The sequence below is a fragment of the Equus quagga genome, chromosome 12 (assembly GCF_021613505.1).
Source record: "Equus quagga isolate Etosha38 chromosome 12, UCLA_HA_Equagga_1.0, whole genome shotgun sequence".
In the NCBI taxonomy this organism is placed as follows: domain Eukaryota; kingdom Metazoa; phylum Chordata; class Mammalia; order Perissodactyla; family Equidae; genus Equus; species Equus quagga.
Window position 1 is genome coordinate 90,670,548 of NC_060278.1, and position 21,282 is coordinate 90,691,829.

General features: G+C 44.5%; 1 protein-coding gene across 4 annotated transcripts in view; it reads left to right on the forward strand.

The window, feature by feature from the left end:
* Positions 1 to 13,642: 13,642 nt before the first annotated feature.
* Positions 13,643 to 21,282, forward strand: part of RALGAPB (Ral GTPase activating protein non-catalytic subunit beta) — a 90,542-nt gene continuing 82,902 nt past the window's right edge. For all 4 annotated transcript variants that reach the window (XM_046677970.1, XM_046677971.1, XM_046677972.1 and 1 more), the window contains exon 1: positions 13,643 to 13,864. The gene's annotated coding sequence lies outside the window, so the exon portion shown is untranslated. The remainder of the gene's footprint in view (positions 13,865 to 21,282) is intronic.

Genomic DNA, 21,282 nt, shown 5'->3' on the forward strand with positions numbered 1-21,282 from the left:
GTTCAGCACCTTGATGGCCTCTGTCAGCGGGAGGCACTCTTCGGGGCTGAAGGGCCTCCTTCCCGCCACTTCCAGCAGAGGTCCTTGTTTCTGCCTTGCCCCTCTCCTTCATTCCTCCCCAGGGACCATGTGACATCTCCCATTTGCTCTCTTAAGATCTCCCACCTACTCCAACTCTGGGCCAGTTTCATCCAACCGTGGCCCCAGTCCTCTAGTGAGAAATGAACACATTTCTCAACGTGGCCAAAGTTCCTTCCTTTCCAGTGAAGTTTTCCTGTTGGTTGTCGCCTTGACATTTGCGAACCTCCTTCTTCAACCCTGACTGCCCCCTCGTTGCTAAGCAGCGTCCGTCAGCTTTCAGTAGTGGTGTCTGCACCTTGTTCCCCTGCCCTTTATTCTGCTTATTCTCTCATAGTTTTTTTGGACCCCTACCTCAATCCTATAGCCTGGGGGCCCGTGATGTCCTTTTGCCTATGTTCTGTAGGAGGGGACAGTGGTGGAGTGCTGGGAAAGAAGGGAAGAGGTGAAAGGGCCGTGGCTGGTGAAATGGGGGAGGGCAGGGGAGTATAGGGCGCTTGAGGCGTGATCACTTCCCGTGGCTCAGCCCAAGATCGCCAAAATTTCCTTCCTAATAAGCCAGATGGTCAGTGTGTGGAGGTTTCTCTCATTGCTTGCCCTGTTGCCGTGACATCCAGCAGGATGACTGGCTGTGGAGATCACCTGCCCTGTTTCTGTGGCATCCAGCATGATGACTGGCTGTGGAGGTCGCCTGCCCTGTTTGCGTGGCATCCAGCATGATGACTGGCTGTGGAGGTTGATGAAGTAAGGCATTAGAGGTGCTTCTCGCAGCCCCTGGCACAGTAAACACTCAGTGAAGGACAGCTCCTCTCCATCATTAACTTCTTCACTTTCCAGTTGTAAATGATCCTCAGCCTTGGCCCAGTCTCTTAGGTCTGCCCTCCCATGCCTTGTGCCACCCTCGCCCCACCTCAGCCTCAGCCCCCACATAGACTTCTCATTCTCCAGGGGTGACATGCAGGGCCCTCCTCACTACCTGTGGTTTGCCTGTCCACCCTCATCTCACGCTTCACTTCCCACAAGCACCATAGGCCCCAGCCACATTACTACTTAAGGTGTCTGAACATGCTCTCCTTTCCCTGGTCTGTGTGCCTGGAATGCATCCTCTATTTCAGATGCTTGATCGACTCAGCTGGTGTCACTTCCTTCCGGAAGCCTTCATTGGCTAAACCTCGCCTGGACTGGATTCCCTGCCCTCCCTTCATTCATATCAAGTGCCAATTATGTGCAGGCACAATTCTAGGAGCAGGTGGTAAGCAAAAGAAGGCAAAAAAGTGAATTCCCGCCTTTATGTGCTTACATTTTAGATGTCAGAGACATACCATAAATCCAGTACTAAAACGTGTAATATGCTAGGGAAAGGCTCAGGGGACTGAGGAGACAAGAGACCTGCAAGGCCACTGTGGTGTTTTACCTGATTGTGAATGTCTGCTAGGTGGGGAGGGTGGCGGCCGAATCAGGCTGGGATTGGCTACCCACACCAGGCTGTGCATGTCTTGAGGGCAGGCTCTACAGCTGTCAGCTCTGCAGCCCCATGTCTACCCCCCCCCCGCCCCACACACACACACAGCTCAGTGGACTAAGGAAGCACAGGCACCCAAGGGCGGGCCTCACCCACAACCTCAACAGGCCTAACTCATGACCTTGGTCTAGGACAAAGAGCAGTGGTAACCAAGCCAGGCAGGTTTTCCTCTGGGGGAGTTCTGAGTGTGTCAGGAGCCTGAGTAATTGGTTGTAGGAACAGAAACAGGAAGAGACAGTGAAATTGAGTTCCTTTAACAGCAGAGTCCAAAGGTACAGACCAATGAGCTCCTGTTGCAGGTGAGAGAACCATTTCTAGAACTCTTACAGGGAGAGAATGATATTTCAATTTCCAAATCATGTTCATACTTGACAAGTCCTGGCTATGAGCAGCATTCAGACTTGCCACCAGGGCTGGGGGTTCAGTTTTCCCTGAATTTTTATAAGCCAAGTACCAAAATTCTCGTCTTCCCTTTTTTTGGTGAGACCTTACGTTCACCACTGCTGTGCCATTACTAGAGGGAGCCAAATGAGTCTCTGCTCATAACAGCCTAAACGGTATTACTTATCAGCAGAGTGACTGACACAGGCAAGGAGCTAATCATCATTTAAGGATGAGGAATGAAGGCAGTGGTGCCCTTGACCGTGGGCACCAGGAATAGCTTACTGAGGCCCCTCTGCCCCTGTGACTACGACTGTCATGCCACCAGGATACCTAACGCCGCCTGCACTGGGAAGCAGTCTGGTGAAATCATTGAGAGCCTGTTGAATTCTGACGTTCTGCCCTAATTTCCGTGGTGCTTGGAGCACGTTTTTTTTGCCTCCTTGAACCTCAGTTTCTGGCTCTGTAATTTGACCATGGGAATAGCACCTACCTCAAATAGTAAGGATTAAATAAGATGATGCAGGTTAAATGCATAACACAGTTCCTGCCTCATCCTGAGGGCTCAATAAACGTCAGCTATTTTTATTTGGTGTGCACTTCTAGCTTGTTGATAGTTAAAATGAAGAACAAATACAAAATGTCATTATGACAGACTCATCTGTTAATGTGACACCACGAATACTTTCTACTTTGCAATTTGCAGACATCCCAGTGGGGCTGGTGTTAATTATTGCTACTATTGATTGAATTTTTATTAAATTCCATACACTGTGATAAGTAAGTCTGCATGTATAATTACCTCATTTAATCTTCACAACAACCCAGTGAGGTAGATTTAATTATCCTCTATTTTATAAATGAGGAAACCAAGTCTCAGAGAAATGAAGGGACCTGTCTCTCTTCTAATGAGCAGCTCAGCTGGTTTTCCATTTCCTGGTGTATTAAATAGTGAAAAACATTGCAGGCTGATTTCATAAATAGCATGAACATACCAGGCTGTCAGATGCTTGTTTATACTGGAAATTAGGATATTTTACTATTCCCTCCATCTGCTTCAAATTATTGCCTATTATCCAGTCTTCCTAAAATATTCCCCGTCTTAATCAACAGTCTTGAGGAGTGAACTTGTGAACCTGACGTGTACAGAGACAAGAGGCTTATTTCAGCTAACACTAAAATAACAGCCTCTCATCATTGTTGTGTCTCAAACAGGAGTCATCCTAGGTCTTCTGAGCTCGAGGAAACCTTTGCAGGGTGTTGGCGAGGTGGCCCAAGAACCAGGATTAAGGTCATGAAGAGCCATGATCCCATTAGACAATCAGTGCCTGGCACCAGAGGCCCTGGTGAAGCAGCTGGTGAGAATTACATAGCAGAATCAAGCCAGGAGAACAGAGAACTGGAAGAATGAAGGTTCATTTGTCCATTCAAAAAGTGTTTGTTAGGCACTGTGCTAAGAATAGGGATATAATGATGAATAAGAAAATTTCTGGGGCCAGCCCAGTGGCGAAGGGGTTAAGTTCATGCGCTCCACTTTGGCAGCCTGGGGTTTGCAGGTTCTGATCCCTGGCGTGGACCTAGCACTGCTCATCAAGCCATGCTGTGGCAGCATCCCACATAAAATAGAGGAAGATTGGCACAGATGTTAGCTCAGGGCCAATCTTCCTCACAAAAGAGAAAAGAAAAAAGAAAATTTCTGCCTTCAGGGGGATAACACACAAGTATATAGACTGTAAGTTCTATTAATTTGCATGCTGGGTATTTATGGAACAGTCACTATGTGCTGGGCCCTGCTCTAAGCTGAGTGGACAGCTCTGAACAAAGCTGAAGGACGTCATGGGTCTTACAGTCCAGAATAGCATAGTCCAATAGAAACAATGCAACCTACATTATAGTTGAAAACTTTCCTAGTAGCCACATTAAAGAACTAAAAAGAAGCAGATGAGACACATTTTAGTAATATATTTTAACCTACGACATCAAAAAATATTGTCATTTCAACATATAATCAATGTAAAAAATTTTAATGGAATATTTTAGTTTTTTCCCAAACTAAGTCTTTGAAATCTGGTGTGTATTTATGCTTACAGCACATCTCAGTTTAAACTTGCCACATTTCAAATGCTCAGTAGCCACATGTGGCTGGTGGCTACCTTATCGGACGGCGTAGACCTAGACAAGGAGGGGCTCAAGACGAATTCCGTGAAAGGAGAGTTGTGAGGATGCTCCTTTACAGAAAGGCTGCTGCATCTTGTAGGGGCTTAAAGATGCTGCTCCAGCCTGGGTCCTCCATTTTCTAGCATCTCTATACCCCATCTTGGCAGAGTGGGGCTGGATATATATCAGGTGTGCCTGATGGAGACTTGCATCGTGTTCCAGAGCCTTCTGGAGGCAGGATGCCAAGTCCATAGTGCTTCCCCAGCACAGGTCCCACCTACTGGAGATAACCTAGTATGCCCAGAGTTTGTTCATTCAGTGTCACTACTTATTTGTTGAGCACCTACTAAGTGCCAGTCTCTGTGATAAGCACTGGGAACACACACCAGTGAACAGAGACAGTTGTCAGCTCACAGGCCCATCATGATAAGCAAGTAACCGACAAACGAAGAAATCATTAAAAACGGTAAGAAATGCTATGAAGGACAGATGAGAGGTGCTGTGAGACTAAACACAGACACACGACTTCTTGGGGGTCAGAGAATGTCTCCCTGAGGAAGTAGAATTAACTGGGCAAAGAAGGAGTGGTCCACGTGTGAAAGCAGCGTCGGGGATAGAGGGAGGAGCTCAAAGATGACCAGTGTGGACGGTATGCAGCCCTTAGGCTTAGGGCAGCAGCCTGGAGGGGGTGTAAGAGCACTGGCTTCAGAGTCACATAGACCTGGTGCAACTCAGCCGGGTGACTTGGGTGACAAGTTTCAACCCTTCTGGGCCTCAGTTACCCCCTTAAGAGGGATGTGGTAAAGATCAAACAGAGTGATGTGTGAAAACTCTTGGTATAGCAGGTGCCCTGAGCCATTGTTAAATTTTTGACCTCTGTTGTTATCTATTAAAGGTTCTTCTGCACCTTATCAAGAAGATGGTCAAGTCTGGTGTTTGTTTTCTTGTCTTGGGACTTTGGGGTTGAAGAAGTGGAGACAGACCCTCCCCCTTTATTTTCATTAGAAGACTTGAACAATACAAATAACAGACGACTTTTTAAAGTAAACCTTTTATTTTGGAATAATTTTAGGTTTACAGAAAAGTTAAAAACCTAGCACAGAGCATTCTCATATGCCCTTCACCCAGCTTCCCTTAATAAGCACCTTATGTAACCACAGTACATTTGTCAAAATTAAGAAATTAATATTGGTACATTGCCATTAACTGAACTCCAGACTCTATTTGGATTTCACCAGTTTCCCCACTAATGTCCGTTTTCTGGATCCAATCCAGAACACCATATTACGTTTAGTCATTAAGTCTCCTTAATCTCCTCCAATCTGAAGCAGTTTCTCAGTCTTTCCATGTTTTTCATGAACTTGACTGTTCTAAAGAGTGTTGGTAAGGTATTTTGTAGAATGTTTCTCAATTTGAGTTTTTCTGCTGTTTTCTCACAGTTAGACTGGAGTTATGGGTTTTTGAGAAGAATATCACAGAGGTGAAGTGCTCCTCTCATCACATCATATCAGGGGGTACGTGGTATCAACATTACTTATCACCAGTGATATTAACCTTGATTACTTGGTTAATGCAGTGACTGCCACATTTTCCACTGTAAAGTTACTATTTTTCCCTTCCCATACTCTAGTCTTTGGAATATAGGCTTGATTTTAATAGATATTTTAGAAAACATATTTCAAAATCTTTGCCCAACAGTGAGAGAGTATATATTTTTCTCAAGCACATTTAGAGCGTTTACAAATATTCACCTCATTTTAGGCTGCAAAGCAATTCTGAAATACCAATATGTCAGTATCAGACTACAATATGTGCCTACAAGAGAAAGACATATAAAAAACAGAACAAACTTTAGAGAATACTTAGACTTGACTGATAATGAAAATACCTTACAGCAAAACTTGTGGAATGCAGCTAAGCAGTACCTAAGGAGACATGGATAACCTCTAATGTTTTCACTGGGAATTTCCCACCAGTAAGCGAGCATGTGACTCCTCACACAGGAGACTCACCTGCACTGACCAGTATAGACGAGAGTTTAGAGGGTTTCTCCCCGGCGTTTGGTCCTTGGCACTCCTATAGGACGTTATCAGAACCCTAAGGGCATCAGAACCCCGTAACAACTGAGATGACTGGCCCACCAGTTCAGGAAATGGGAGGCCCAGAGCAGATTCTATTAGATTCTACAAAGAAAAGGCACGAGATGGTTTCCCCACCCTAGCTTTGTGAAATAAGTTGCATTTGTGATATCCCTCAGAGGTGTTGAAGGAAACCAGGCTTTACGTTATGTTTAATTTAGATCTGCGAGAGACACTGTTTTGTCCGGGGCAAGAGTTTTATAATTAAAAAAAAAAAATGCTGTCTTTTCCAAATCCAAGACAGACAGCTTTTCCATAGTGAAGCAACTCACACAAGAATGTAGTTTCAACCTTTTTGTCTTTAATTTCTAAGTAACTGAAGTGTGGCTGCTCCGATGTCACAGGTATTGCCATTAAGTGCTACATTTTTCTGAAGGTGCCACACTCCTTGTAAACCTCTCACCATTTCTAATAGACCCTTTATGGGTTCTGCCTTCACAGGTTTAACTATCTTCTGCTTGACGTGAATCAAGGCTGGGAATACATAGCTTCACAGAGCCAATGCCTTTGAGCTATGTCCTGGCAGTTTATTAGGGAGGTCATCAGGGGTTAGGGTAGGGTTCTTTGAACTCCCCTGCAATGGGCTCATCAAGGGCCACTCTCCTCCACCAAAGAAGGATGTGCTAGGAAAACCTATCCTTTTTTCCCCTCCCTTTAGCTCAAGCATTTTCTATGGCATTGGCTCAGCTAAGCATCCCCAGCATCTCAGCTTCCCAGCTACGGACTATGATGTGAACGGCTCCCATGAGTTGTACAGTGCACAACCGTATGTGGCAGTCCTGCCTACTCTCAGTGGAAGATGGATGGAGATGTGCCCCAGGATAAACCCAACATATGTCTCTCACTGTATGCAAAGAGCCAGAATGAGTGTGAAGTCAGAAGTTCACAGAGAGAGAGGCAGGGAGGCAGGGCAGGGAGTCCCAGTGGGATTCTGGTCCCTGGTGTTTGTTGTCTTGGGGGCCCAACTTGATCTCTGCCCTCCCCCTCATTTGATTACATAAGATTTCCAATAAATATTTCTTTTTTTAAGCGTAAGTTAGGTTTCTGTCACCAATGCATCCTGGCTAAAAGCTTGAGTTTTTTCCTTAACTTACCCAAATGGCCAGTTCTAGGGTATTCCATGGAGGGTTTGGATGAGGCACTGCAGGCATTTTGCTTTTCCAGGTTGACTTTCCCATCTATGACACTGGCCTACCTAACTAGAGAGTCCAGTGAACAGGCAGCATGTCAAGGTCTCAAAATAAACATGTTGTGATAACTTTTACTCATGGCATTCAGACAACAGTCCATTCTCAGTGGCTTGCCCTTATTTGCTGGGCACTAAATTTACTTCCTGTTGTTAAAAATCAAAGAGCAGGCACACTCCCTCCAAGCAGGAGAAGTATATGTGTGAACTGGACCTTTTGATTGGAAGGGATGTTCTGGGGCATGAGCAGCCACTCCAGTGGGGGCTGAGGCTGGCAATTAAGATGGCCTGGAAAATAGTGCTCTCAAGAGTAGAGGAGGGGCTGGACCAGTGGTGCAGCAGTTAAGTGTGCACGTTCTGCTTCGGAGGCCCAGAGTTCGCCGGTTCAGATCCCAGGTGCGGACATGGCACCGCTTGGTAAGCCATGCTGTGGCAGGCGTCCCACATATAAAGTAGAGGAAGGTGGGCACAGATGTTAGCTCAGGGCCAGTCTTCCTCAGCAAAAAGAGGAGAATTGGCAGCAGATGTTAGCTCAGGGCTAATCTTCCTCAAAAAAAAAAAGTAGAGGAAGGGAACTATGGGGAACCGGAGGAGGCTATAGGATGAAGAGGAGGACACCAGCCAAGACTGTCCTAGTATGTGCAAGGCCTTGGGCAAATATATTTTTGCATGGCACCTGTCTATATATAAACAATTTGCTTAAAAATGTATTACAGGGGCCGGCCTGGTGGTGGAGCGGTTAAGTGTGCACAATCCACCTGGGAGGCCCTGGGTTTGCTGGTTTGGATCCCGGGTGTGGACATGGCATCGCTTGGCACACCATGCTGTGGTAGGCGTCCCACATATAAAGTAGAGGAAGGTAGGCATGGATGTTAGCTCAGGGCCAGTCTTCCTCAGCAAAAAGAGGAGGATTGGCAGCAGTTAGCTCAGGGCTAATCTTCCTAAAAAAGAAGAAAAAAAGTATTACAAAATTCATGGGCCCATGTGGAATATAGTGATTTATTGATGGAGATTTAGAATAATGGGTAGAGAAGAGGTACTGGGACTTTATTTATTTTCCTATCAGTGCATATGAAGATTCTTGGTAGTATCCAGGCACCATCTCTTCCTAAGTCCAGAAACCATCTCTTCATGTTTTTTATTGTAAAATATATCATTATTGCTTAATTTCATATTTCCTGCTGCAAAAATACATATGCTGTTTGGAATCTGTTAGTACTGAAGCAATACGTAGTTCTCTAATACATTTATTTAATTCTAGGTATCATAATTCTGTAATTCTGTATCATATAGTAATTCTGTATCTTTACTCAAGATGCTGTATCATCCATGGGTGGTCCTTGACTACTGGCTTCCAACGACTCTCTCAAAGATTTTTACTGTGCCTCATTGATGAGAACTACAAATACAAATCTTACCCAGAGTATGCTAGAAAATGTGAATGATAATTATTTTCTGGTCATGTTAGATTTACCATTTGGAGTATTGTTTCATAAACATAGACTGACATATCTTCCAATCATGGCTTGAACTCTTTAGGCCATAATTACTGCATTTCTAAAGTGTAATTGCTTTCAATCACACTCCTGCCTTCCACACACCACCATCTTGGGGAGCACAGGAAAGGGGCCTGTGAGTAGAGTGAGAAGAGCAGTCCCATTTATACAAGATACACCCATCCCTTGTTCTCCATGGCTTAAGACAGATGAGAGCAGCATGTTATCCCATCTATTGGAGGAAAGAAAGTACATCATTGGGAAGAGTACACTGCATTGCGGAGCAATGTCTCAGAAGTCCTTGGAGGAGATAGGCACGGCCCCTCCTGCCAAAGAGGGTGAGGGACTACCTTGGGGCCAGCTGTGGAGGGACTGCAAAATACACAGAGCAAGTGATGCCCACTGTCCCTCTCCCTCATCATCCCTGCTGCAGTAGGTCAGAGTGGCACTGTGGTCTGAACAGAGAGGTATGAGCCAAGGCCCAGGCAGACACATACAGCTCAAGCCCCAGTGTTTGCAGTGGTCTGTTGGTAGCTAAGGGTCTTAAACTCACCCTGGTTTCAATTGGAGTGAGAGTTACCAAAATCAGCATGCCAACACTATTTTGGCCACCCAAACTCACACAAGCTGGCAAAACAAATACACTGCTAGCAAGAGTGAGTTCCTTGCCAGGCTGTCCTTCTGGGACCACAGCTGGCCATGAGGTCCAGGATGATTCCATATATGAGCCCTGGAGTGCCTCAGGGCATCTGGTCAACTCTGCACATAAATGAGAGAGGGGCGGTAGTAAGATGGAGGGTTGAAAAGCTCTTCAAAGAGAAGAAACAGAGAATGAGACCCACAGGGGATGGACATGGTCTGGGACTGCATCACCCTGCCTGGACGGTACTTCTGCTTCTGGCCAGTCCCAACCACTGGAGTGAGACTTACAAAATTTCAAGGTAGAAACTTTTGGCAAACAAGACTCACATGGGGCCTGGTCTGGATTGGGGCACCCTACCAAGATGGCATTGTTGGCCTTGGAGGGACACTTAGAAAATTCTGAGGAATACCAGTACAAGGCGCAGTACTCTTTGACGCACAGGGTCTGGGGCAGGGGACCTCTTACCTAGATCTGATGATGGTACTACCGCTAGCCATTGGATATTATTCACTAAGACTTAACAGTAGCAGCAAGAAAGTGGGTTCAATGCTGAGCCAATGAACCATCCATCCACCATCCATTTACCTCCCCATCCATCCAACAAACGGTCACTGAGCACCTACGCTATGCCCGTATTGTGTTAGGTTCAGGAGAGACAGTATCAGTCCTCCCAGCTGTTATCTACCCCAAGCTAGTTCCGCACAATTAAAAAAGGGAGAAAAAGAAAAATTGGCTAGAGACAACATACCTGTCATATAACTGTTCCGTTAGCAACTTTTCTCAGTTATGGCTCTTAAAAAGTGTTCCAGTTACTATGATTGTATACAATTTACCCCGAAACTTAGTGGCTTAAAAGAATGACAATTATTTATTTTGCCCGTGAATCTGCTATTTGGACTGGGCTCAACAGTGTCTCTGCCCTGCTTGGTGTCAGATGGGTTGGCTTGAAGCCTGGGGACTGGAATCATCTGAAGGCTTCCTCGCTCACATGTCTGGCCATAGATATTGTCAGCTGAGACCTCAGCTCAGGTTGTCAGCTGGAACACCTCCACATGCTCTCTTCATGTGGCCTGGGTTTCCTCCCACATGGTGGGTGGGTTCCCAGGGTGAGTACTGCAAAAGGCGGAAACTGTATCCTCTTTACGACCTAGCTCCAGAAGTCACATAGCATTACTTCTGCCCTGTTGGTCAGTACAGTCACAGCCCCCAACTAGACTCAAGGAGAGGGAATATGGCTCCCATCTCTCAGTGGGAAGAGTGTTGGTTACATTGTAGGAAGAACCATGGCATGGGTTATATCCATATTGGTGCGGCCAACTTTGGAAAAAAGTCTGCCACAACAGGTTAATACAACTGCTCCGTTTTTTCCTCTTTCAAGTGCAATGCCTTTTAATACACAGTAAATAAGTACATGATACAAAGTGATACTTTGACATAACAGTTTCAGATGAAGACATTCCCCCAATTTATTCTCTGTTTCTAGGTAGAAATTATGATGTGGAACAAATATGAATTGTGTACTGTATCTAGAGAATACATAATGTTTTACTCTGTATAGCATTTCATATGTCTCTTTAGTCTACTCTTCAGTTTCCCCTCATGTTCCAAAGTGTTCTGATGTTTAGTCTTTAATTTTCCCTCAAGGTGTTTTCTGTGTGTTACAACTTTATTTTTATGTTACTTTAAGTGAAGCCCTCAAAAATCTTAAAAATTGGTAAAGAAAAATATAATATCACATCAAAAAAATAACTTATTTACATCTTTCCTCCCCCAACCCCCACTGAATATTAAATCTTGTCTTTCTGGTCTGTATAACAGCCCTCATACCTTACCTTTTATGTAAAAGTCATATTCTGTTTTTTTTTTAAAAAAAGATTTTATGTTTCCTTTTTCTCCCTAAAGCCTCCTGGTACATAGTTGTATATTTTTAGTTGTGGATCCTTCTAGTTGTGGCATGTGGGACCCCGCCTCAGCATGGCTTGATGAATGGCACCTTGTCCGTGCCCAGGATCCGAACCGGTAAAACCCTGGGCTGCGAAAGTGGAGTGCGTGAACTTAACTACTCGGCCATGGGGCTGGCCCCTAAAAGCCATATTCTTAACTTAAAATTATTTATTGCTTACACAATTTTTGTTTGCATTGTTCCATTGATATATTTTTTTCTGTTAAACATATTTAGGTGTCTTGGGTTAGAATTGAACACATATTTTTCCCACTAAAATTAGTGGAAATACGTATTTTTTCATTTAACGGCTTTTCACTTAGAGACAGTATTTTCAGGAATGAATTAAAGTCACCAAGTGGGAGATAGATGTATTTCTATCATTTCCCCAAGAGCTTTTAGACAGTTTCCCAGTCCTCTGTGTCTGTCACTTTTCCAGTTCCCATCACTCATTGCTCTTCCAACTTGTCACCCCCATTATCAGCCCCTTATCTGTCTGAAACATTACAGGTGTCCAATATTATGATGTTAGGAATGAGTCTGGTTGAAAGTAACAGATAACCCAAAAAACTGTGGTCTAAATAACAATTTTTTCCCCCTCCTAAAACAGGAAGGCAGTCCAGGGTTTGTGCAGCTGCTGAGTATGTCCTAGAGAACCAGGTATCTGTTGTCTTTCTGTTCCACTTTCCTTAGCACAGTTCTCCCCGTGGTCTCAAGATGGCTACTGCACCTCCAGGCATTATGCCTCAGTTCCAAGCATGAAGTAGGGGAAAGGTGAAGGTTACAAACTTCTCCAAGGACTTCCCTTTTATTCTGGAAGGGAAGCTCTCCCTTGGAACTTCTTCCTACATCTTATTGGCCAGAACTTTGTCTCATTGCTGCCCCTAGCTGCAAGAGAGGTTGGGAACTCTGTGCTTTGCTTGCCAGCCTTTGTAGTGTAGAAAGGCAAGGGATAAGCGGTTGGAATAAACACTGAGTGAGCCTCTTACAGTATTTGTCACATTGCATTTAACTGAAATGTATTGCTTTGATCCACAAAGTGACCTGGATACAGCCCTGTTCCTGTCTTGGAACATTCTTACTTCTTTTTCCTTTTCTCTCCTTTAGCTACTTTCCTCGGGGCTGGGGGGTGGGCGGAGACAAGGTCTTGAGGAAACACTCCTCTCTTTTATCCTCTCTATGAGGAGACCAATTCCCTTGTCACTCCTTCCTTCATGGTCTCTTCTAACTGAGGGTAAGGAGTCAGCATCTTCTTTGCTCCATTCTGCTCTTTTCAGATAATCATGCCTCCAGCACTACTCAACACCCTGATGCCTTCCGCTCTGAACATCAAGGACAGATTCTCTCTCCTCTTCTCTCTCAGCCCAAGTTTCCTCCTTTACACTCCCAAGCCACTTGAGCTGTACCTCTCTAATGGTATTTATTATTTTCTCCGATGACGCTGAAACCAAATTATTGAAAGTGGTAGTTTACAAAATGCGTGATGCATTGTAGGTGCTCAAACTGGTATCTCTTGCTATTATTATATTAGTAATGTTTTATCGCCTCTATCAGACTCAGCTCCTTAATGACAGGCTCCGAATCTGATGTCTGATTCATTTTTGTAACCCACACCTGGCTTGGAAGGGAGCATTGCTCATAATTAACGCTATGCCCAGGTAATAAGGGGCGGCGGGTAAAAGACAACATTTCAAAGGAAGGGTGCTGTAATGGTGGGATGTGAGAAATTCCTAGAACCTGGGTGAGGCATAACATTGCAGAGAAGACCCTTACTCCATCCGCACCGAACACAGGCGGAGTGCAGGTGAATTCTCAGGGACACAAGTGCAGCGCCTCCCCAGCCGGATTTCGATGGGGACTGCGCATCCGTCATCCCACTCCTCCCGCTCCACTTGATCCGGAAAGGGAGGAGGGAATGCCCCGCGCGGCGATCTGGGATATCTGCGCACGCGCAGCTTCCGGCTCCATGTCTCGGGAATTATTTGACGCCGCTGCTTCGGACTCGGAGAAATCTCTGATCAGGCGCGCCGCGCACGCGCAGTGACCCACTCGGCTCGGGGAGTTATTTGACGCTGCCGCCCCTGGCAGTCGGAAGTTGCCTGAGCAGAGCCCGGCCGGCCGGCCTGACCGGCCTTCGTCGTCCCCGGGCACCCTCGGCTAGTAGCTGACTGGTGAACGGACCCACCGCCTGAGGACAGCCGGCCGGGGCACGAAGTCGCCTACCCTATGGCGCGGGTGGCGTGAGGCGGAAGGCCGAGTGCGGCCGGCGGCGGCGGCGGCGGCGCCCGCCCCAGCGATGCGGGCCCCGCCCGTCGCCTCAGGTAACCGGGCGGCCCTCCCCGTCGCGGCGGGACCCTCCCCGCCCTACCCCTCCCGGCGCGCTCGGGGCGGCTCAGCCTTGCTTGTCGGCCCCTGGTGCTCCAAGGGCCCGGCCTTCGGAACCGCATCTCGGCATTTTTGGGGGGACCCGCGGGGCCCTGGGCAGCTTGGCCTTGGTGTCGGCGGCTTCTGTGGGGTCGGTTCAGTCCCAGTCTAGCCTTTGGGGGCTGCCAGTGCCGGGCGAAGCTCCCTCCCGGCGACCAGGGGGAGGGGGCGGGTCTGTAGCGGAGCTCGACAACTCCGGCGAAGAATCTGGTCCAGGAGCAAGGTTGGTCGAGTTGCTGCCGCCCGGTGGGGGCGATGCTGCCCCTCGCACGGTGACAGTCGGGTGAGGAAGAGTTAATAGTGAGAATAAACAGCCAGCCCTTGTTGGGCGGTTACTATAGGCCAGGCATCGTGCCAGGCCATTACGTTCACCACATCTAACTTCCCAACAGCCCTGCAAGGTAGGGTTATCATCCCCATTTTACTGACGAGGCAGCTGAGGCCCTCCCTGAATGGTTAGGTGACTTATTGCCTAAAGTCACGCAGCTGGTAATTTGAACCCAGGCCGTCTAACTCTAGATTCAAGTTCTTAACAATTAGGTCAGTGGCTCTCCAACTTTACTGCACGTTAAAATCAACTGGGGCAGCTGTTAAAGATGCCCTCTGCCCGGGTGGCACGCCCAGACCAATTAAATCAGGGTGTGGGAGGGAGTGGGAGGCAGACATTAGTGTTTTTTTTTTTTTTTTTGAAAGATGCCCACTTGATTCCAGGGTGCAACAAAGTTTGGGAACTGCCGCAGCAGGTAATTCTGCATCTCAACAGACGTTTCACTATTTCTCCAGGTTAAGTGGAGGAGAATCATCAGAGTTTGTTGAAAATGCAAGTTCCGCCCGCAGGAATCATTTCATTAGGCCCACTGACTGCTACACCTTGTGAAAGCCCTTTTGGGGTGGGAAGTAACTTTCTCTGCAGTATTTCTGGGTCAGCTGGACCTTTTAAAGTGTATACATTTCATGCAAAACTGTTAATTTGCAATCTTCCTGAATAGACAGTACATATGGATATAGTGTCTCAACCTCTGGGTCTTTGTGTATTCTGTTCCTCTGCTGAGACTATTTTCCATGCTTTCTCCCCCCTCCACACAAACGCAGACACTTCTGCTCCCTCTTAACACTCATCCACATATCTTTTTCTTCCCATCTCTGGCTGCCTGAATCCTAACATTCCCGACATTCAAGATGCGTCTTCTGTGACCCCCCAGCCACCATGGGTCTTTCCTGTTTGCTCTTTAACGTCATAATGGAATTTACCAGTTATTTTTCTGTGTCATATTTCTGTCTCTTCTACTAGATTACGAGCAACTTGAACCATGTGTTCATCTCTATGTTCTGCTCAGTGCTTTGACATATAAAGATTTCACTGAATGGAAAGTTTGAGTCCTTTGTATGTCATTGACTTCATACTGCAAACATTTTTCTCTGTTTCCTTTGTTGCAGAAGGTGTTCGGTAGTTCTTAGCCTATAGAGTTTTGTTTTTTTGCTGGGAAATCCCTACTTAGGTTCATTAATTTATCCATCTAGCAGTTGAACAAACATGTTGAGTTCTTACCACTGGCAAGGCACTATGTAGGACTATGTGCGGTCAACATTGGTTGATTTTTAATGTCTGATTTTATCACAGTCAGACACAATCAGTCCTGTAGTGGAAACCTTTTTATTGCCCTTAGGACTTTGCATATATTCCCCACGTCGTTGTCCAACAAAGTGTTTAGTTGTCATCCACTGAGTGTTAGTGATCTATTGGTACTTGGGAAATACTAGTAGATAAACTTGCTGTTGATATTCACCCTAGTCACCAGGAGAGATGACAGAAGAAGCACTTAATGAAGATTAAAACCTTGATGTCAGAGGAATTGACAAACTTAGTATATATTTATTGCAGAATGCCTGAACTGCTATTGCCTAACATATTTACAAGTTTTGAAGGAAGGCAGGGCAGTGATTCAGATTGTATTTGTTCTTGGCCGGTCTTAAAACCCTGTAAGGTTTATAAAAGTGAGTATGTGTGTCAGGGTCCTTATGAAGAGGTTTTTGGACAGTAACGATTTTTTTAAAGCAGTTAAATGTGGTGAAGTATGTGGACTGAATAAAAACATACACATTTAGTATAATGACGTTCTTTACACCATAAGGATTGTTGTTGAAAGATTTTCTTGGTTCAGTTTTGTACTGTTCTGTCAATTTTTAGGCTAAGGCTAATAGAGAAACTGATGGGACAATTCATGTTAAATTCAGATACTCAGGAAACTTGCCCTTGTTTCTCTGATCAGATATGGACAGAGTATCCAGTTCTGGCCTCAGCACGTGGAAGAAACTCAATCTTTAAGCCTGAGGTTTAAGTCTAGTTGATTGCCCAAGTAAAGGTGAAAAATTCTACATACTCAGTTAAAGACCAAAAGTGACTAATCGTGATAGCCTGAGACCTAGAAATGGATTCTGTTTAATTTGAGATACCCATCGGTGTTACCAGGTATGTTCCCTGTCATGTGTAAAGGCCTTTTTGATAGAATACATGGTTTCCTTTGGTGCAAAATGATTAAAGTTTTAGAATTAAGGTACATGGAGTTTAATTCTAATTTTTATAGATGAAGAAAGTACATACTTGCCCAAGAATACCTGGTTGGCTTCTAGCACATCTAGTACTAGAAAGCAGGCCTCCTTCCCCTGGTGGCAATGTCCCCTTCCACCCCCATTCTACCCGTGAGAGGATGTCTTGTTGTTTTGTGTGTTGGGGATGGGGGAAGTGGACAGAGTAGTCTGCTGTGTTTGAGATACTCACTTAGATGTAAAGTGAGTGCTTGATGTATGACATGTAGTTTGCGATATAAACTGGGGATACCAAGGTAAATAAGACACAGCCCCTGTCCTCAAGGAGTCTATAGTCTAGTCAGGGTTGTAATAAAAGTAATAGTGCCTAAGGCAGCTCTGTCAAATAGAATTTTCCGCAGTGATACAACAGTCTTTATTTGTACTGCCCTAGAATTTTCCACAGTGATGGAACTGTCTTTATTTGCGCTGTCCAATATGATAGCCACTAGCCACGTATGACTCTCGAGTACTGGAAATGTGACTAGTGTAACTGAGGAACTGAATCTCTAATTTAATTTAAATTTAAGTAGTTACGTGTGGATATTGGACAGAGCGAGTTGAGTCATAAGAGATGAGAACTGTGGTGGTGCTTGGGTGGGGCAGACAGGGTATTGATTTTTTTTTTTGGATAGATTATCAAAAACTACCTATTTCCACTTTAGGGAGGAATGCAGGCAGAACCTGTCTGTCTTTTTTGTAATTCAGGTGTTTGATAGGATTCCTAACAGATAGAATCTGGTGCATAGGTGAATCATTCCTCTTTAGCCAAACTTGATTGATATTTGCCTTGCAGGATCAGTCAGACTACAACAAATATGAGCTATGATCCTTTTTGCCTTTGTTAGTCATAAAGTTATATCGATGACCTTAGGTGCACTTGTGTGCCTTAAAATCTAGCTCAGTTCATTTGTTTACCAGTGTTTTGGCACTCTGTACCCTATTTTTCCTGAGAGAAGCAAGGTATGCCTGATAATGTGTACTTGGCATTTGTACATCTCAAAGTATGTTGACTTATGTAGCCTTATTTGATCCTGTTCCCAAGTCACTTTAGCTAGGTACTGTCGGTATTCTCCCTGTTTTACAGATGAGGAAACTATGAGAAAGAAATGCCAAGTGATTTGTCCAAGATCATACGATGAGGTATGGAGTCAGAAAAAGAGGAAAGAGCATTGGACTTCGAGGCAGGAAGTAGAGTTTCTTGTCCCAGCTCTACTGTTACTTGATGTGACCCTGAGCAAGTCATAGCCTTACTTTCTTTCCATCACCTGGTGGATGATGACATCTGTCTTACTTAACTTTCCAGGCTTGTTATTGGAATAAAATGAGGTAACGTGAAAACTCTTTGAAAATGATCAGTTATACAAAGGTACACTGTTATCAAGCAAGATCTCCAGTAGGCTTTCTGTTTTGTGATGCTACCTTCATACCTCATCATGTCAGTTATCTTGTTGAATTCTATTTTATTGTGGTGTCATGGATTTCTCTTGTCTTCCTCACTATGACACCTTATCTTGGGCAGCCATTGTGTCCTGTTTATATTGCGTAGCTACATCCTAGGATAACACCTAACACGTAGCAGGTGTTGAATAAGTGTTTGTTTAATGCAATAACTGATATGTGGATTTACTTTATGAAGTTTTAAAATTTGTTCTCTGTAATTAGACTTGAAGCTCCTTGGGAATAGGGATGATGTTTATTTGCTATTATGTTCCCTGTGCTGGATGTATAGAAGGCATGTAATAAATATTGGTTGAATCAATTGATGTAGTTAATGTCAGGCTCTGGTCTTAGTGTGTCCACCACTATATCGATCGTTTTGGTAATTTGTCAATTAGACCAGACCTTCATGTTCCTCTGTGGTAGAGCCTACAAGCCGTAAGCTGTTAACCAGAACACAGTCACCTGAGAATGGAAGCCTCCAGAGAGATTATCTAGAAAATGGGTACATGTAGAGTTGGGAAAGAAATTAAGTGATCTGTAGAGGAGCACTTTCACCTTCTTCCCCCTCCTCCTATCAGATTTACTTCTGGAGCATCGAAGGTGGAGACTTCTCTGCTAGCAGCTCAGCTGGGCAGAGCCTGTCTGGGGAGGAGACTTATGGGATCCTAAACATAGCAGTCAAACCCCTTAATCATCTGACTATAGTTATGTTTATATCTCACTGCAGTGCAACCCTCCCTGCCGCATCCCCAGCCTTCCTGCCTCCTCCTCCTCAATTATTAGCCACATTGGAGTTTGCTTTTCTCTTGTCCCTTCAGCCTATTGTGGACACTTCCATCAAACTTCTTTAATAGGAATTCAGTTCCTGTTGTATCATTCCTTTGATAAAGTTAAACTTTCATTCTCTCCCCCCAGTTTTTACTAAATTAATTACAAATCTCCAATCCTAGTATTCATAGTCCTTCAAAATTGGCCACTTCTTATCTTTGAAACCTTACCACCTTCTACTTAAAGCTTTCTCTTCTGCTACTCTGGGTTTTTACTTTCTGGTGCTGTTTTTTGCTCCTTGAAGTAAGCACCCTTCCTCTTATATATTTTTCTTTTTTCCTCCACCTGCCCCTTCTTACTCTCACTCTCATCCACTCAATTTTATCTCTGTTAAAATTGTAACCTTCCTTGAATACCCAAATCATATGCCCCACATACTAAAGTCTTACCTAATCTTATCCTATTGTTTTCCGGCACAACCCTTCTTTCACTTAAGAGTAATCTTTTGTCTTCTGAAGTTCCACAATATCTTGCCTATGGCTTTTTTTTAAATGGCATTTAGCACTTTAACTTTCTAACTTATATTTCTCTTTCCTGATCTTAACACTGCATCATGCATAGTAGGTGGTTAATAACTATTTATTGAGTAAATCAACTTGGTGGTTCCTGCCACTGTCTCAGTGTTCATATGTATAGTCAGGATGCTGATATATACTTATCAGTTCTATGACATGAAGATCTAGCAGCAAAAACTTATTACATCAAATTGTACAGTTCTACCACTCAGTTAAAACTCCTTGCATTTCTCTGTGCTCTGTCTAATCTTTAGTCATGTTTATATGTTTATCTAGTTGTAATCATGATATATACTTTTTCTCCCTCCATATACTAGCTATCATTTATTGATTGCTTACTTTTGATTAGGATATGTTCCAGACATCTTACATATATTGATTCTCTAATCACCACAACAACACTGAAGTAGGCTATTTTCCCCGTTTAACAAATGAGGATGCTCAAACACAGAGGCAGAGTAGCTTTTGCAAGGTTTCCCAGCTTGCAGGTGGTGGAGCTGAGATTTCAATCTAAGAAGTCTAGTTTCAGAACCCTGTCTCTTAACCAGTCTTGTATATGCCTTTCAGGCTTCTCGTCTCTATGTTTAATGGCTACGTTATAGCATATAGAGTTAATATGCCCTAATTACGAAGTTACCCCATTATTGATGGACAGTTAATATGCCCACTTCCCAATCTTGTGTAGGTGCTACAGTGAATGTCTTGTGCATTTTTCTGTTGAGTTGGTTTATAAGGATAAATTAAGTGGTATTACTGGGTCAAGGCACCTACTGTGTTTCCTGCTATGTGTTGGCAAAAGAGTCATGCTATCCCTGGCCAGATGGTTAGAAAAATGGCATCAGCCTGAGGTGCCTTACAAGTGTGCCAATTTATTGATGGGATAGAGCTACAAACAACCCCATGGCAAGTGAACTAGTGATCAAGGCTCAACAAGGTTCTGGCATGGTGCTGTCCCAAGAGGTTGATGCAGATATGAACATCCTTGCCCAGGAGGACCTAGGCTGTGCAGCAGTTCTGCTTCCTGAAAGTAATGATGTTCTCTGAGATCTCTGAATTTGTTGCTTTGGACAGCCTGAGCTAAGTAAGAGGTAACAGTAAGAGGAGGTTTTTGTTTGTGTATTTAAGAGTAGGCTTCCCACTGACAAAACTGGGCCCATCAGAAGTCACCCTACCAAATCTGTCACACTACACTCTACCCTCATCTTTTTTTTTCCCTAACAGCAACAAAAATAAACAAAATGAAGTTATAGGATCTCCGTAGTTGGGTTATAAGCCCAGCCCCTGGAGCACAGGTAGGTTGGGGTGACTTCCAGAGCAGCAATAGCTCATCCATAGCATACGTCTCTCTCCTCCCTCCCCAAGAACTGTGCTAATTCAGTTACCAAAACTAGCATATGCCCTTATCTTTGATTAGAGGCATCAATTGACCCACAAGTGAGTTCTTTTTAGCCTACATTGTGTGTGTGTTTTTTAAACTTGACTTAGTTGCCAACATTTGAAGAGCACAGTCAAGCGTTGCTTAAAGACAAGTATGTTCTGGGGCTGGCCCCTGGCTGAGTGGTTAAGTTCCTCATGTTCCGCTTCAGGGGCCCAGGGTTTCACAGGTTAGGATCCTGGGCGCGGACATGGCATCGCTCATCAAGCCATGCCGAGGCGGCATCCCACATGCTACAACTAGAAGAACCCACAACTAAAAATATACAACTGTGTACTAGAGGCCTTTGGGGAGAAAAATGAAAAATAAAATCTTAAAAAAAAATAAAAAAGACGAGTATGTTCTGAGAAATGCCTTGTTAGGCGATTTTGTTGTGTGAACATTGTGGAGTGTACTAACACAAACCTAGACAGTATAGCCTACTACACACCTACGCTATATGGTACTAATCTTATGGGACTACCATTGTATATGTGGTCTGTCGTTGACCAAAATGTTGTTATGTGGC